Source organism: Notolabrus celidotus, chromosome 1, assembly GCF_009762535.1.
Source record: "Notolabrus celidotus isolate fNotCel1 chromosome 1, fNotCel1.pri, whole genome shotgun sequence".
Taxonomy (NCBI): Eukaryota; Metazoa; Chordata; class Actinopteri; order Labriformes; family Labridae; genus Notolabrus; species Notolabrus celidotus.
This window is the reverse complement of record NC_048272.1, coordinates 34,877,796-34,894,287: the sequence shown is the minus strand read 5'-3', so window position 1 is coordinate 34,894,287 and position 16,492 is coordinate 34,877,796. Positions and strand designations below refer to the sequence as shown.

Here is a 16,492-nt window from a genome sequence, read left to right as displayed (position 1 = left end):
ACACACACACACACACACACACACACACACACACACACACACACACACACACACACACACACACACACACACACACACACACACACACACACACACACACACACACACACACACACACACACACACACACACTGAGGTTATCACACAAACACACACTGAGGTTATCATTACCAGCTTCAAACACTGAGACACACTCTATGAAGCTGCATTTAACTGCTTAAAAGTCTGAGTGGTAGAGTGAATCCTATTACTCCCACAGACAGTCGGAAGAGTCGCCAGACCAGGTGAGAGGGTCATCAGACAGAGGCGGAGCTTACAGACATAATAAAAGTCAGACTGGGCTCTGAGGAGAGGACAGAGTCGGTGATAACACATCAATAACATGCCTTAGAAAGGAGGGGCTGAACTGCAGAGAGGGACAGACCTTGATATGTGACACTGATAAATAAGCAGGTAAACACTGAAATAAGAATTACTCTACTCCAGCAGGCAGCCAGGACTCAGTGCCAGACTGAAAATCAGTGAAGTCACTGCAGTGAATGGCTCTGCTGTTCCACCAGAGCTCTGGTGTGCAGGACTGCAGTAATCCTGAGGCAAATGAGCCAAACACAACCTTTGACACTGGCCTGTTCTGTCCAACTGCAGACCCTGAGCCTATTTTGGACACAAGTGTGTGTGACTGCAGGCCTTTTTGGGCCCAGTGGAGTTCCATATGGAAACAACATCTTCTTCCCATGGGCTGTGTGTTTTGAGGGGTCATTAAGGAACAGTTAGCTGCTATCATCTGCATAGATCCCTGCAGCCATCAGCCACTGTCTGCCTGATCTCTCTGTTGCTATCCTGCTGTTGTTTTATATTGTGCTATCTGTGTTCTTCACGCTGCTGTTGTTCTCCAGAATGTGCAATCCAGGTCACTTGGCTAAGTGTTGTCCCCTGACTCGTAGCCTTACTCCATATTTATACATGTTTAAAGCAGTGTTGTTGTACTGAAGTCCAGGACTTGGACTCGTGCCGATCAGGATGCTGTAAGAGATGCCATGAAACACTTTCTGTCTTTAAGCAGCAGTTATAATGATCTCAGTAGAGGATCGTGATTAAGTTTGTGTCCATAGCCGTGACATACATTGGGATGTATTTAATCAATATTGATCAATCAGAGTCCATCACAAAGAGGAGATTTGGGATTGTAAGAGAAACACACCGAGTAAAACAGCAGCAGCTCAGCGAACAATCAATGAAAAGCAAGAGAAAGACAGATTCAGACAAAGACACTGATTTATGGGGTATTTTTTTTTCTCTGAAGGGGATGCTCTCTTGAAATTGTTGTGATGGAGAACTTTAGCAGGTATATGATCTCTTCAACAGCAAACTCAGGCCTCCTTTCTACTCAGGACAAACTTCGAACTAGGAGCTTTATCAACTTGCAATATACAGTGAAAAGTTTGGAAACACCTTCAGATTCAAGGGTTTGTATTTATTTTTATTATTTGAAACACTGTAGATTAATACTGAAGACATCAAAACTATGAAAGAACATATATGGAATTATTTAATGAGCAAAAAAGTGTTAAAAAAAGCAGAATATGTTCTATATTTTACATTCTGTAAAGTAGCCCCCTTTTTCCTTCATGACAGCTTTGCACCCTCTTGGTATTCTCTCAGTCTGCTTTATGGAGTGGTCTCCTGGAATGGTTTCTAATTAACATGAGCCTTGTCAAGAGTTCATTTGTAGAATGACTTACCTTCTTAATGTGTTTGAGACAATCAGTTGTGTTGTTCAGAGGTAGGGTTAGTACGCAATGGATAGCCCTATTTGACTACTGTTGTAATCCAGATTATGGAAAAACATATTATTTCATAGTTTTGATGTCTTCAGTATTAATCTACAATGTTGAAAATAATTAAAATAAATAAAAAAATATTGAATGAGAGGGTGTGTCCAAACTTTTGACCGGTAGTGTATATGATATTGATTTATAAAGTCCTGTGATCATATTTTCGCCACCTTTTTACACAATTTTACAACCTACAGTAAGAACTACCTCCAGCCACACATCACATAACTCAATAAAGAGACATGCCCACAGAAAACACTACAGCACAGGATTACACTTAAATCTGAAGAAGCCAATAAAGGCCAGGTCACTAAGCACGTGGACAAATATGGGAAACAATAAAAAGGACTTTATTGCTCTTAGAAGCAAACAGAAGCTTCAGTGTGTGTCTGTGCTCCACTGGACTGTGATATCAGGTGTAATCATGCTCATATAAACAGAACAAAGTCACTGTCTCGTCTGCACTAACTCACTGACTAGGGTGTGTGTGGACGTGTGTGTGTGCGTGCTCATGGTAGTGCACGATTTTGTTTTCATGAGGCAATCCCTTCATAGAAAAATTAAGCTTTTGTTTGACTTTTCTCATGCTGATTACGGTGGAGAGAGCAATCCACACGTTATCTCTAAGAATGCAGAAACTCCTCCGACAGAGAAGGAAAGTAAGAAGGACAAGAGCTGTTTTTTTTTCTCTGTGTACATGTTCATCACAAAGTTACACAGCTCAGCAGCCATGAGCCTGAAAGCAGCTGCGAAAGAGACACACAGCTGGAAGTACAGCACACAAGTTTGAGCACATGAATGAAAAACGGTCAGACTGAGAGAGTTGAAACTTTCTGAAACACAGATGTTAAGATGTGATGTTAATGGGTAAAAGCACTGAGGCTGAAGTATACAACAATGTTTACTAAATTATTCACAAGCCACCAGAGTCCAGATGCACGTTTCTATTCATATACACTGCTGCTTTGTTTTTTTAAAAGCCACGCAGAAAAACTCAAACAAACGTCAGCATTCTCTTAGCTGTCATCCTGACCTCTATCGTGAAGAACTCCGTCTTTTTCTTTGCCTTTGTAGTCTTGAAGAAACTGAAGAAATGCAAATAAAGGCTCACACATTTGGACAGTCTCTCCTCGAAGGCATTCATGGTATCACTGGCTTCTGCACGCAAAAAGTGACAGAGGTTGTTGTGTGCAGAACGAGGCTGCTCACACAAACTCTTCTGAAGCAAACTGAGGCCTTCAGGCAAGAAGCTCGAGTGGCTGACAGTTGGACAGACTGCTAACAAATTCACATTTGTGTCAATGGATGAACACAAGTGTCGAACAAAGTATAAAACAGAGAACAACCTACAGGAGAAACACTGACCAGTTCCAACCCTAACAGGACCTTCTTCAGGTTGTTGTCTTTTATGACATATGCTCTGAATTATTGAAGGCGTTTTACTTCATCCTTAGCTCTAACGAGTGTGAGGACAGCCTTCGTGGCTTGGTCTGAGCTTCTTTCAAAAAAATCTAGACCTTGGCAGGCCATTTTTACATTTCTTTTGTTTGTAAGTACACAAAATCCCCAAACAAGATAATAAATACAACCTCATGTTGCTCTCTACCCCTTAAGTTTAGTAACATGCACTGCCTGACACATGCTCTGCAGGTGATCAGAGAGAGAGAGAGAGGCAGAGACAGAGACAAAGAGAAAGGTCTAGCAGTTTGTGCCTCCCGTTAATGCAGTGACTGGGGTTAGACGTCCAACATTGAATATGAAAATTCTGAGGGCATGAATTGTTTTTTCCTTGTACGAATGATTCACATTTATTTTCATTTAAAGCTGGGGTTGGTAGTCAGATTTAGATGCACTTTTTGTTATACTGGTTAAAATGATCTTTATGTCCTGATGGCAATCAATACATAATGTGTTCTTAGAAAAGAGTGGAAAAAAAAGCCGCTATCTACAGGCGGAGTAAACCTGGGAAAACACCAACCAATCAGGAGCCAAATTATGAAACCAATCAAATCCCGTCCTGCCGTTCTGCCCGCCTCCTGCGCGTACATTTCATGTTTGTTTGTGTTTTTAACTTTCACTATGATAATGTTTTGGTGTTTTCTTACCGCTGAGTGAGACATTATTTGACGTAGTGCAAAACACAAACGATGTGCTGAAGGTTTTGAATCAGTCACCATCATATGGTCGCGAATCAGCGGCGCTAGTGCATGTGAGCGGGGGCGTCATTTTGGAGGAGCTTCGAGGGGAGAGGGAGAGGGGTTAGGAGGAAATGCTACATTCAAATTCATGCTAGTTTTCCATGACTACCAACCCTTGCTTAAATGTATACCCTGAAACTTGATGACACCCTTCCATTGTTTTCATTAATTGATGTACTGACTCTTCTGGTTATGAAAGATAAACTATAACATCATCAGCATAATGGGCTAATTTATGGTTTTCTATTCCTTTCCTTTGGTTTTCTGTATTCCTTTTATATCTCAATTTTTGTCTATTGCTTCTTCTAACTCTTCAATATAGTTTATATAGTAAATGAAAAAGGAGAAAGAAGGTCTCCCTCCTGGGTTCCCCTTTCTTTGCCGAATCTCCTTGATAGTTTGTTTTGATTCTAGCATTTGGATCACTATAAATGCTCCTAACTTAACTGTTTTTCTCATCCAAACTAAGCTGTTGAAACTTTCAAACATAAAAGGCCAACTAACTAAACCACAAGCCTTCTCTGCACCTAATGTTATCAACACAAGGTCTTCAATTTGCTTTAATTTTAAAATATGGTCCTTCTCACCTCTCTTCTAAAAGTTATGAGCACCTGGTTTCTGTTAATGTCAGTCACCCCACGTAGTTTTAGATCAATGTGAAACATCACATCATTGACAAGTTGCGTCCAAAATGAATAGGAGGAGAGGGAAGCTGTCAATGTGTGTGTGTGTGTGTGTGTGTGTGTGTGTGTGTGTGTGTGTGTGTGTGTGTGTGTGTGTGTGTGTGTGTGTGTGTGTGTGTGTGTGTGTGTGTGTGTGTGTGTGTATGTGTGTGTGTGTTTGTGTGACAGTAACCGAGCTGAAGTGACATTGCCCAATTAGCAGTTGTTTGTGAACACTAAAATAAGTAGATTGTCATCAACACTGAATCCACATCCACTCCCTGCAGCTCCCGCAGCCAGCTGTGCTTCACCTCCACCTGGGTTTCTCTCGCCTCACCAGATAAGAGCGCTGGTTCAGGGCTTGTAATTCAGCTGGTCTAACGTGCTCTGAAGGCACACTCTCACTCTGACAGTCTTATCTTTTTTTTTTCTTCTTGATGCAATGTGTGAGTGACTGAACAAAGCCAGAAGCTGCTCCATATTCATGACTGCAGTCACAGGAGAGGGGACCAGACACTCACACAGCCCTCAGGCCTTGACAGCTTGTTAATGCTACTTGGCCTTACAGTACAGGATTTCATGCAGACAGCACAGTACAGACTCGGAGAATTTAAGCAGCAGCGCAGCCGTGAAAGTGTGATCGGCCAAAGTTTCCTAGCAACAGCGGGGAAGACATTTTCCCCTGCATTATCAACTTGAAAACTTCCTGTGTGAATGGATCTCTTCTGAGCAGATACTCTACTCCAATCTCACTCAGCTCGCTTTTAATGATCCTCCAGCGCTCACTCTAGAAAAGATATTTAAATTAGATCATTCACTAGATTTTTAAAGACGTTTTAATGACTCCACAGCAACCGAGCCAGGGTTCTCCAAATTTGGCACAGGGTCTCTCTCGTGCCTGTCACTACATGATGTCAAAGATGGCTGCTGCAAAGAGGAGACAGAAACCAAAGGCCCAAGGGGCAAGTCTTTTCAAGAAGGGAGAAAATCGGTCATTTCTTTGGAATGTTCATTCAGATTTTTAATAAGAGTATTTTTTTTTTAATGCAGTGCTGAGGGGAAATATTAAAATAATGTCAAACTAGGGATGGGCAATTCAAACAAATATATAATATAATAATAATAATAATATTCAACAGTCACTGCACTATTTGACGATTATTCAAGGCATCCGTAATAAAAGGGGGAGAATTGCTTTTTGGGATTTTGACTATTCTAAAATGTAAAAACCTTGAACCATCCCAATTCCTCAAATATTTTACTCTGTTTTTCTGAAATTATTGTTTCATATCTCCAAACAAAGTCCAGTCCTCATTCTGAATAAAGGTTCTTCGACAAGACATTTACAGCTGAAAAACACTAAAACAGATGGGGTGTTTATCATAGATCATCTGGCAGCATTACTGGAGGCTGGTCCATTTAAACTCATTATTATTCCCTGATGTATTCATCATGAACATTTTATGTGATTTCAGTTGGACTCTTATCTATGATTTCACGCAGTCTGCAAAAAAATGTGCTAAATCGTCACGACTGCACACCGACTCCTCTCTCATTTCCTGGTTTAAATGAATAGTTGCGTCTTTCAAAAACAAAAAGTGGTTTCAGGTTGCAGTGTTACACTGAAATAGGCTGAAATGGATCTCCAGACACCTGAGAGTCTCTATTATCATTCACTATACAGCCAGTCACTGTGGCATTAATATTTAAGAAGCAGGAAACAAAAGACTGTCACCTGACGGACGCTCTGAGACTCCTCACGGTTCTTTTGTTGCTGACTGTCCTGTTAAAACACAACATTTTGTTTTTTTATTTCTTCTTTTAACTACAGTTTATTAATCTAGGGCTGGGCGATAAAACAATAATTACCATGACATCATTTGTCTCGATATAAATATAACAATATTTGATAGAAATTTGAAATATTTTAACTTGTAATTAAACCACCCAGACAGTGGAGAGGGAGCACTAATGTGCCTCAACGCTAGTTTCCACACGACATAAAAGAGAAGAAGAAGACAGCCACAAACAGCCAATCATGTCACAGGTAGAGGCAGGCAGGCTTACAGACTGAATGTGAAACTGATGAAAACACAGCTGAAATGAGCGACTGAAACACTGACGTACCTCAAATCTCTACCAGCTCAAAGCCGGGTGCAAACAGTCAACGAGAGAAGACATTCAGCCTCGATAGTCTGGAGATATTTTAGCTTTTTACAGTGAGCTGCAGTTTAGAGTTATTCTTCTAATGAAACATGCAGAGCAGGTTAAATGTGGCCGCTGGTTCCCACAAATGTGAGTCTTTTTAAATAATAAAAGGAAACAACAATACTTCCAGACCCTCAGAGACTGAATCTCAAATAAATGACCTTCAGCTTTGTATGTGACAGGGCAGAGTGAGAAAGACAAACAGTTGGACTCTCACGGAGCAGAGACATTGCTCCTGGCATCGTCGCATCACAAACTAAGTTATGTTTTGCAATTAGCAGTGAATGGGAGAGGGACAGTAGCTGGACAGCCAAACAGCGACAGATGGATGTGATCAGAGATGGAAGTAGTTCTGCCTCAGGCAGCACTCTGGGGAAACATGGACTATTTGTACAAGCTGCACAAAGAGAATATGGAAGAAGGGACCACATGGGCATACAAGAACACAAACACAAAAACATGAGAAGCCTTGTCTTGGGTCGAGAGGGGAAAGCAGAGTTTTGGGAACCGTTTCTTTGATTATCGTCCTGTTAGATTGTTACTTCTGATCTTCTTCATCTCTGGAGGAACACACGGCTAACAATCGTGAGAGGTTCATTAAAAAAAACATGTCTCAGTCGTCTTGAAGCATTTCTGCTTTACAGATGGTTAAAGATTTTCCAAAGCTGGTGGCCAACTAAAGCATCCAGCCATTTCATTATTCCTGCATTTCAAACAGAGGAGAAGTGTTTGCTGCTGGAAGTTTAAATGCACAGAAACACCCTGAACACCTGGACCAAAGGAAGTAACTCTTTTTGCATCAAGCTTGTTAAAATCTTATTAAAATGTTTTGGTTTATGTTGAAATAAGAATCCTAATTATGTGTTATACATTTCATAACTTGGTAACATAATGCACTTGGCAAAAGTGAAATACTAATATGATGTTGTGCACATCACTTACAAATCGTATTTGCTGACTAATGGTTTAAAAAGGGAAGCAAACCTCACGTCTCCAAGGTTAAGAGCCTGTGTTTGTTTCATCCACCATCATGAAGTCTCCATATCACTTCAATACACCACTGCACATGATGCACTTTTTTTTTGGTCGCAGTTACTATCACAGCAAGCACATGCTTAAAAAAGTTTTTCTGGACACATGAGATTTTGAAATATATAACAAAGACCTGTCCCTGCTCCTGTAAAAACAAGACTTTCTGCTCCACTGGAAAAACTTCACACACACCTGAAGTCTTTTCTCTCAGGCAGCATCTTTCCCCGAGCCTGTTCTTTGAAGCAGTGAACATTCACTTGATTACATTTCCTCTGCATTATGAAGAAAAACAAAAACAAATTCTGGTTCTGGACACAGAATGAGCTGCGCTGCTGTGAAATAGAGTTCCTGGAAGGATTAGCCTTAAACAGTCCTCTGATACGTTGAACAACCATTATGAAAATTCATTTTCTACTGACATGGTACTCACCTCTGAGCATGCAAACAAACCCAATACACCCCCTCTCCCTCTCTCTCTAAAAAACAGCACTTTAATCCTCTTTTCTGTGCAGCTCTGCTCTTTTCCTGAGCAGAGTTTTTACACGCTGCGAACTGTTGCAACCTGAAGATAATCTTAGAGGTTGTGTTCTTGAAGCAAGGGCGGCAAAGGTGAGTTTGCAAAAACATGGATAACATACCCTCATGAAGGGGAAGGGCAGACATGCACACACACACAGAGACACACATACGCACACAGGGAGTTTGGCATGCATAAAGACTCCTTTCTGTGCCTGCCTGGGCAATAACAAGGGCAGCGCAGAGGGAGTGAAGGGTAAATGTTAGTGTGGCTGCTGTGTTGTCTGGTCCTCCCTGAATGCTGTGTGTGTGTGTGTAAAACACACCGCTACACAAAGAGTCTCTTTGTCGTTCCGTGCAGTTAATGCTGCTTTTCCATAGTGTTGCCTGCCTTCATAAACATGAGGGTGTGTGTTGCTTATGGAGCCGTGCTGTTGTGTAACGTATAAAGGTGAGAATGAGGCCGTAAAACAGTTTGAAGGCCGCTGCTGGAGCTCCTTTTATCAGACTGAGAGAGTGTCAGGAGTGCAGTTAAAACTAAATGAGCTTCTCAAGCACAGCATCATAATTAAAAAAACTATTGTCCTGTCAAAGTACAGCTACTTCACAGTTTTGACGAGATGTGAAATCGTAAAAGAGTGAAGCATTCCCAAAGCTGTGAGTCAGATAATAAGACTATACGATAGACTGAAGTAGACATAGCGTCCTAGATTCAAAAGTGGGGTTGATGCAAAGGTGCTTTAAACTTGGACTCTCTGATGTCCAGCAGGCGGCGTCTCCAGCGGTGGTGAAAAGATGACAGATTGTATAACTTCAAGAAAAATGACCTGGCCTCTTGCTTCATTTATTTACAGTGTAAACGTAACATTTCTTCATCGTCTCATTGGGGTATTCATGTCTTCTTTTGGTGTTGAGTGGATAATGATGATGATAAAGCAGGATATGCTTTAAGTCTTGGCATCCTGTAATTCATGAATCACAGATAGATGTAGCAAGGCGTATCCACCAAGCCCAGAGAAAGAGCACCAGGCTTTCAAGTAAATCTGAAATATGATGCAGTGGCCGAACATGTAAGTTAAAACTTCAGGGTCCGGCAGATGAGACACTCTCCCCTAAATAATAACACATTTTTATCATCTATTTGCATTTTAGAAGGACATCTGTAATCACAGGTCATTTTAATTATGGTTCATCTTACACTGAACAGCAGGATGCAGTGGTTTGCGCTGTAGTCTCAAACAAAAAAGGTTCCTGGTTCAGATCTCAGGTGAAAAACACAAGCCTTCTGTGTGGAGTTTACATGTTCTCCTTTTGCATGCGTAAGCTCTCTGCAGGTACTGTGGCCTCCTTCTACAGTTCAAAGACATGCTCACCAGGTTATCTGAAGACTGTAAATCAATCAATCAATCTTTATTAATATAGCGCCAGATAACAACAAACGTTATCTAAGGACGCTTTTACAGAGCAGGTCGAGATCATACTCTATGTTCTATTATTAACAAAGACCCAGCATCAAGACAGGATAAGATCCAGTCCCATCTTACAGACAGGACTCAGTCTGATCTTATCTTAATCCACCATGAGCAGAGCACTTTGCAGCATTTAGCAAGTTACAGTGGCATGGACAAACTTCCTTTAACAGGCAGAAACCTCCAGCAGGACCAGACTCATGTTAGACACACAACTGCTGAGACCGTGTTGGAGAGAGGGATAGAGGGAGGTGAAGAGGGAGAGATGATAGTGGTGAGACAGATAGCAGCAGGCCGTCTGTGGCAGCGACTAAGATGTGATCCCAAGATGTGTAAAAGTAATAATTTAGTTCAGCTTTTTTGGGGTATGACATCACTGATGCAAAAACAAAAAAAAGAGGAAGATGAACTTGGCACTAACCATCCTTCATGCTTCTAAACAGTAGCCATTGTGACAGGCACATCGGTTTATGCTGCTCACACTTCTTGTTTGGATAATAGAAGATAGTTGGATATCTCAGAAATAATAGAAAGAAGCACTCACGCTGTCAAACATGCTAGAGGGCTCAGCTAAATATAACAATACTACTCTGTCTCCATGTTGTGCAAGTCTTAGTCCAACAAATATCTGCTGAGGGCACTTCAGGATAATCTCTACCCTAAATACATTCCAGTTGACTTCCACAATCGACCACCTCTCTTCACCAGGCTCTGTTACATGCCATGGATTCCTCTTGGAGGTGAGCATGACGGTGCTCGGGCGCAGCTTTAGTGCTGCAGGCTGGGAGGAGAAACCGAAGCTCGACAGCCAGTTATGCAGCTCGCGAGGGGGATTTTTTATGAGCTGCTTATAATGCAAATGTACTCAATATTTCAGGATATGTCATGGGGGAGGGGAGGCAGTGTGTGTCTGAGCGTGTGTGTCTGTGGGTGCTTTCAGAGTATCTGTGCAAGTTCATATTGTTAGAAGGAGCCTCTAGTGTGAGAGAAGACCAGAGTGTGTCACAGAATCTAATACAACACTGTGATGGTTACAGCGAGCTATCGTTCGATGTTATGCAGTCAGAGGACCGTGGCACTGTCTGAGGCTATGAGCAATCTCTAATAACAAACCGCTCTGGCACAAGAGACCACCCTGAAGCTGGACGTGCCATCATGGTTTTGGCCACCCTCAGTGAGCATGCCCGTTTGAAGCCGCTGTTGGGTGGAGCAAAGCATGCTGGTCCGACAGAGCTGACACACAGTTGGAAATTTCACAGCGAAAAAACAAAATAGATAAGAGTTCTGCACATTCCTGCCTGAATCCAGATTGCTTAAATGTTGTTTACTCTCCCTCTGACAGTGTGTGTTTGTGTGTGTGTGTGTAGTAGAGACATGAAGAGATATCATCACTGTGACTTTCTTTCACCTCTGCCTGTTTTACAAGCAAGCGCTTTACAATGAGGCGCTAAAAGATTTAGGCGTTCGGCTGCTTATTAGGCCTACGAGGTGCAGAGGGATGCAGGGAGGGGTGGGGAGAGGAGAGAGGACTTACACCTTCTCTTTATCACTCATCCTTCAAGACACATCTATCAGTAACTTCATAAACTATTTTCTTACATGAAGTCAAGACAGTGTCAGAGGAGATCAGATACAGATAAGGCTGCTTTTGCATTGGTTACAAAACAACATGTATTCAGATGTATCACAATATGGAAACTCAGGTAAGTAGAGAAGAGCAGAAGCAGCTTTCTCTGAATCCTCCAGTCACAGACAGGATGGAAGAGGGCAGGCAGGGTAAAGTCTAGTTCAACTATTCTTCTTGTACATGCCCTTACAACAATCACCTTTCGGGCAGCTGAAGTCAACCTTTGTGATTCACACAATCGTCAACATGAAAAAATGAACTGAGAAATCTCTAAAGGGAGTGCCTGGGAGAGGATCGGTACACATTTAATGCCTCCACCCTGAAAACTCACAAGAGAAGCATTTGACTCACATCCTCCTGCTTCATCATCCTGTACTAGACAACCATAGTTATTACACTCTATGGAAGAAAACGAGCAATGGAGACCATGAACCCATTCAGGAAATGTTTAGCCTACTTCAGAAATAAATCAAATACTAAGAAGGATAGTTTTGGTAGACTTAAACACAGTTGTACTGTATTTAGCAACTTCCTCAACTTGACTTCAGAAAGAAAGCAGGTTTTAGGTCAGTCACTATGTTCCCACATTTCTAGGACATTTTCAAAATAAAAAAAAACAAACTACATTTTCCTTCAATTTAAGCCCTATCCTCCCACAAGATCTTTTGGAAGCACTTTATGGTAAATTAATGAATGAGTGAATGAATGAGTAATTTTATTTCGATCAGCAGCTGCAGAAATCTTCGCAATCAAAATCACAAGAAAAAATTAAACAGGCTGATCGAAAAGGGTTTCGGCTGAAGCAGAGCGTATAGATGCTGAAATTTGGGAACATAGGCACGCTCCCCATGTAAAAAACAGTCTTTAAAAGGTTTGCATTACCATCAAGTCACTGTGATAGTACAGTAGTAACTTGTCACGATACCAGCATTTTGAACTTCATTACGATACTAACAAAGATCAAACAATATCAACACCAGATTCAAAAATTTAACTTTCGTGCACAAAACTGGTTAAAAATTTTACTCTTGGCTTCAAATTAGGAAATGGGTAAAAGAAGCCAATGAAGACAGACCAACATTTGACATTCTGTTGATTGTGATCACAGCAAAATATAAAGGATTTTCCTAAAAATGATATATAACCAAATAAAATATTTCCTATTTGTGTGTATCTGCAGAGTTTGCTCTCCATATTTTCTTTTTTCTGCATTGGGACTAATAGAAAACATTTAGAGACCCAAAGACATCGCTCTCTCTTTCCTAAGCTTTCAGTCCGTCTGCAACAGACATAAATGTAGCATGTGCATTTTTATGGGATGCAAAAGCAGTTAAACAAAATGTATTCAGCAACCTGATAATGAGGACATTTAGTGGTGTAGTATCTGTGATGGATAGAGGAACAGAAAGACACAGCAGGCAGGAAGAAGCATGAATTTAAAGGAAACAATCAAAATGCAACACCTTCCTGCAGGTTGTGTAAGTGCAAAGAATTTCTTCAGAACATAAAAAACAAAAACAGAAAAACTACTTCTTAACTTTGACTTTCTGTTTTTATATCGACTCTCTTGACTCAATCTTCATGTTAATCAACCTCCAGTGTTTGCTTGCAGTAGCTTCAGGTTAAAAACTATAGATGTGTTTTGTTCATAAAATTAGGAACTTTTTTATACCACAAAATAAAAAAATGTTGGATATTGTATCATTTTAAAGCTTGTAGTATTGAAAAGTTAAGTATCAAAGTATCTCAATTCTGAAAATCTCATGTCACTGCGCAGATACATCATAAAAATGAAGAGGGTTAAAGATGTGTGTGTTTGTTTTTTAACCTGTTTCTTTATAAAATGACACCTAATGGCAGAGTAACCACATCTTACTATAATGATATTAAACCAACAGCTGGTCTATGACTGACTTCTTTAATGGTCTCTCTTTGGAACAGATGACAGTCTGTCTTGCACAGTTTTAATATTCACTGATTTCAAATCAACATCTTAACCTGTCAACATCAAACAGAAATAACAAGTGAATTATGAATTATTTCTTACAGTAGAGTCACTCATCTGAATTCCCTCCCTCATTCTCATCTGCATGTGAGCCTTGAGTTAGGAAAGTACAGGTACAAGAATGCCTCTTTCACTCCCTCGCCATAAATAGTTCAGCATCTCTGCAGCAACTCTGAGAGTTAAATGCACACACAGGGAGCATTTTCCTCTCAGCTCTAGCCTCACCTCCTACTGGGACCATACAGTAAAAATCTGCACAGCACAACACGCCTTTAAAGGTGAGCCAGAACGAACAGGCCTTAAATTATTTCTGTTACACGAGACAATAGGGAGTGTAAAAATTTCAAAAGGTCTTGAAAATTTATCTCTGTTTGAAAAGAGCATGACTTTTTCCCTCTGGGAAGCACGCAGAGAAGCTGCTCGTTATAGCTGTGGTTGGATTTCTACACAATCACGTCACTGTGTGTGCTGCCTGTTGTATGGGGAAATTGTTTGGATTGTGTGGTTCCTGCAGTGTTCTGGGTAGAAGTTAAGTCACATTATGGTGTGTATTTTCAGCCGTGTGATGACTGACTGTTCATTGTGCATTCAGCAAATGAGGGGTTTGAGGGACTGAGAGGCTTTCATTTGAAACGAGCAGAGGTGCCTTCACACTCGTCCTCTGGCAGCTGGTGACGTTTACAGGTTTACTGGGGCCCAATGCAAGCTGTGTCTGCAGCCTAATTATTCTGAGTACTTACTGAGCCCATTAGTAAAACGTGAAAAAACCAAATAAATACACAGAAACAGAAAGTCATTTATCGTAGCTAGTATTTTTACAAATATGAACTTTGCAGCATCTTTTAGTTAATTTAACACAGCTGAACATAATCTGAGGTTCTTCAGTTTAGTCAGCAATTTGATCGAGCTCTGCTGAATTTGCTGGATGCAAAATATGTGAATTAGTGATGCAAAGTGTTGTTTTCAGCAATAACAAGTATTCACAAAATGACAAAGTATGACTCAGCATTAATCCACCTCGCAATTCTTAATATGTTGGTAAACTTATGAAGCACAAATCAGTGAGTTTATATATCCTTGATGAAGAAAACTGAAATAGAGTAAGACTTAAAGACATGTAGGGGTTGATACTGTGCTCTGGAACACTTTACATAAATACAGACACAGCTACTCCTGAAACTCGAGACAGTTTTTGATACTTTGTGGGACCGACATTTGTCAAGAGAGAGGAAAATAGGTGTAGTTTAAAAAACAGTCTGAATGAATGCACTGAGCATACACTGTGCAAACTGCAGTCGATTCTGACCCAAATTTTGAGTTACACGACTGAAGTCGACCCGAATATCTAGCATGTTGGAAATTTTTGGTCTGAATGCCTACTCGGTGGAAACAGAGCAACGAGCCAATTCCCCAACTTCAGGGCTTTATATCCTGATGGCGTCACATCAACACACTGCTGTGGTGTGGACAACTGAAACTCATAGACGACAACAAACCATAACATTATGACACATTATGTGCAATCATCCAGTCCAACAACTCAACCATATATTCTCCTTTACTGTTAGTTTTTAAGTCGGCAGGCTACTGCGAGACTACAGCTACAAAAGTTCACCTGTCCGCCCCACGTGTATTTCAGCCAATCACAGAACAGAGCATCGATCACGTGTCTTAACAATGCAGACATCTTTTAAACACTAACATTCAAAAGTTTGGACACACCTTCTCATTCAATGGATTTTATCTATTTTAATTATTTTCAACATTGTAGATTAATACTGAAGACATCAAAACTATGAAATATCTGGTTTTGCCATAATATGGCGTACAACAGTAGTCAAATAGGACTATGCATTGTGTACTAACCCTACCTCTGAACAACACATTCAAACACATTAAGAAGGCAAGTCATTCTACAAATGAACTCTTGACAAGGCTCATGTTAATTAGAAACCATTCCAGGAGACCACTTCATGAAGCAGACTGAGAGAATACCAAGAGTGTGCAAAGCTGTCATGAAGGAAAAAGGGGCTACTTTACAGAATCTAAAATATAAAACATATTCTGCTTTGTTTAACACTTTTTTGTTCATTCAATAATTCCATATATGTTATTTCATAGTTTTGATGTCGTCAGTATTAATCTACAGTGTTTCAAATAATTAAAATAAATACAAACCCTTGAATGAGAAGGTGTTTCCAAACTTTTGACTGGTAGTGTATCTCAGGCTCTGATTTGCAGCGAAAAAATGAAAAGATTCTGCCTGGCAGTCACCAGTGATGAGCCAATGACTTGTCCTGCATAATCTGTCACTGGCGCCGTGCGATCAGGCCATAGGTTGTGTTGGACCCTGCTGTAATGCTGGCAAAGCTGCAACCGTGACTAGACTTTCAAAGTTAAGGCACCAAAACCAAGCAGATTAAATATTGAACATGGTCTGCAATAATACATCAACATTTGGTTGATATGTTATACGTGATCTTTGCTGCACATTTTGAAATTCCCTTCAAATTGATTTGGTTTTGTTCATTTTTTCTAACAAAATGGAAAACGTGCTCATTCACTGAGATATACAGAGAACATAAATTAAGAAGGACGTTGTTTTAGCATCAGTAGTGACATCCATATTGGAAAGCTTAATGAATGCCCATGTGTCCACACAATAGGGAATAAACGGGAGAAGAAAGCTAGTGTGTTTGGTTTAAATGATACTTCAAGGAGGACAAAGAAAGCAAGCTCGCCTGTACAGATTCATGCATGAGTAAAGAGTGTGAACATGAATCTGTGTGTGTGTGTGTGTGTGTGTGTGTGTGTGTGTGTGTGTGTGTGTGTGTGTGTGTGTGTGTGTGTGTGTGTGTGTGTGTGTGTGTGTTGTTGTTTTATGGTGAAGAAATCTACAGTCAAGTCTCACATCTCCTCTCATTCATCATTGCGCTCCAG

The 16,492-nt window shown here is 40.6% G+C and overlaps 1 protein-coding gene across 2 annotated transcripts in view; it reads right to left on the bottom strand.

Annotated features, from left to right (window-relative positions):
* Window positions 1–16,492, bottom strand: part of plxnb1b (plexin b1b) — a 127,646-nt gene that overhangs the window by 66,995 nt on the left and 44,159 nt on the right. The gene's annotated exons all lie outside the window — the stretch shown is intronic.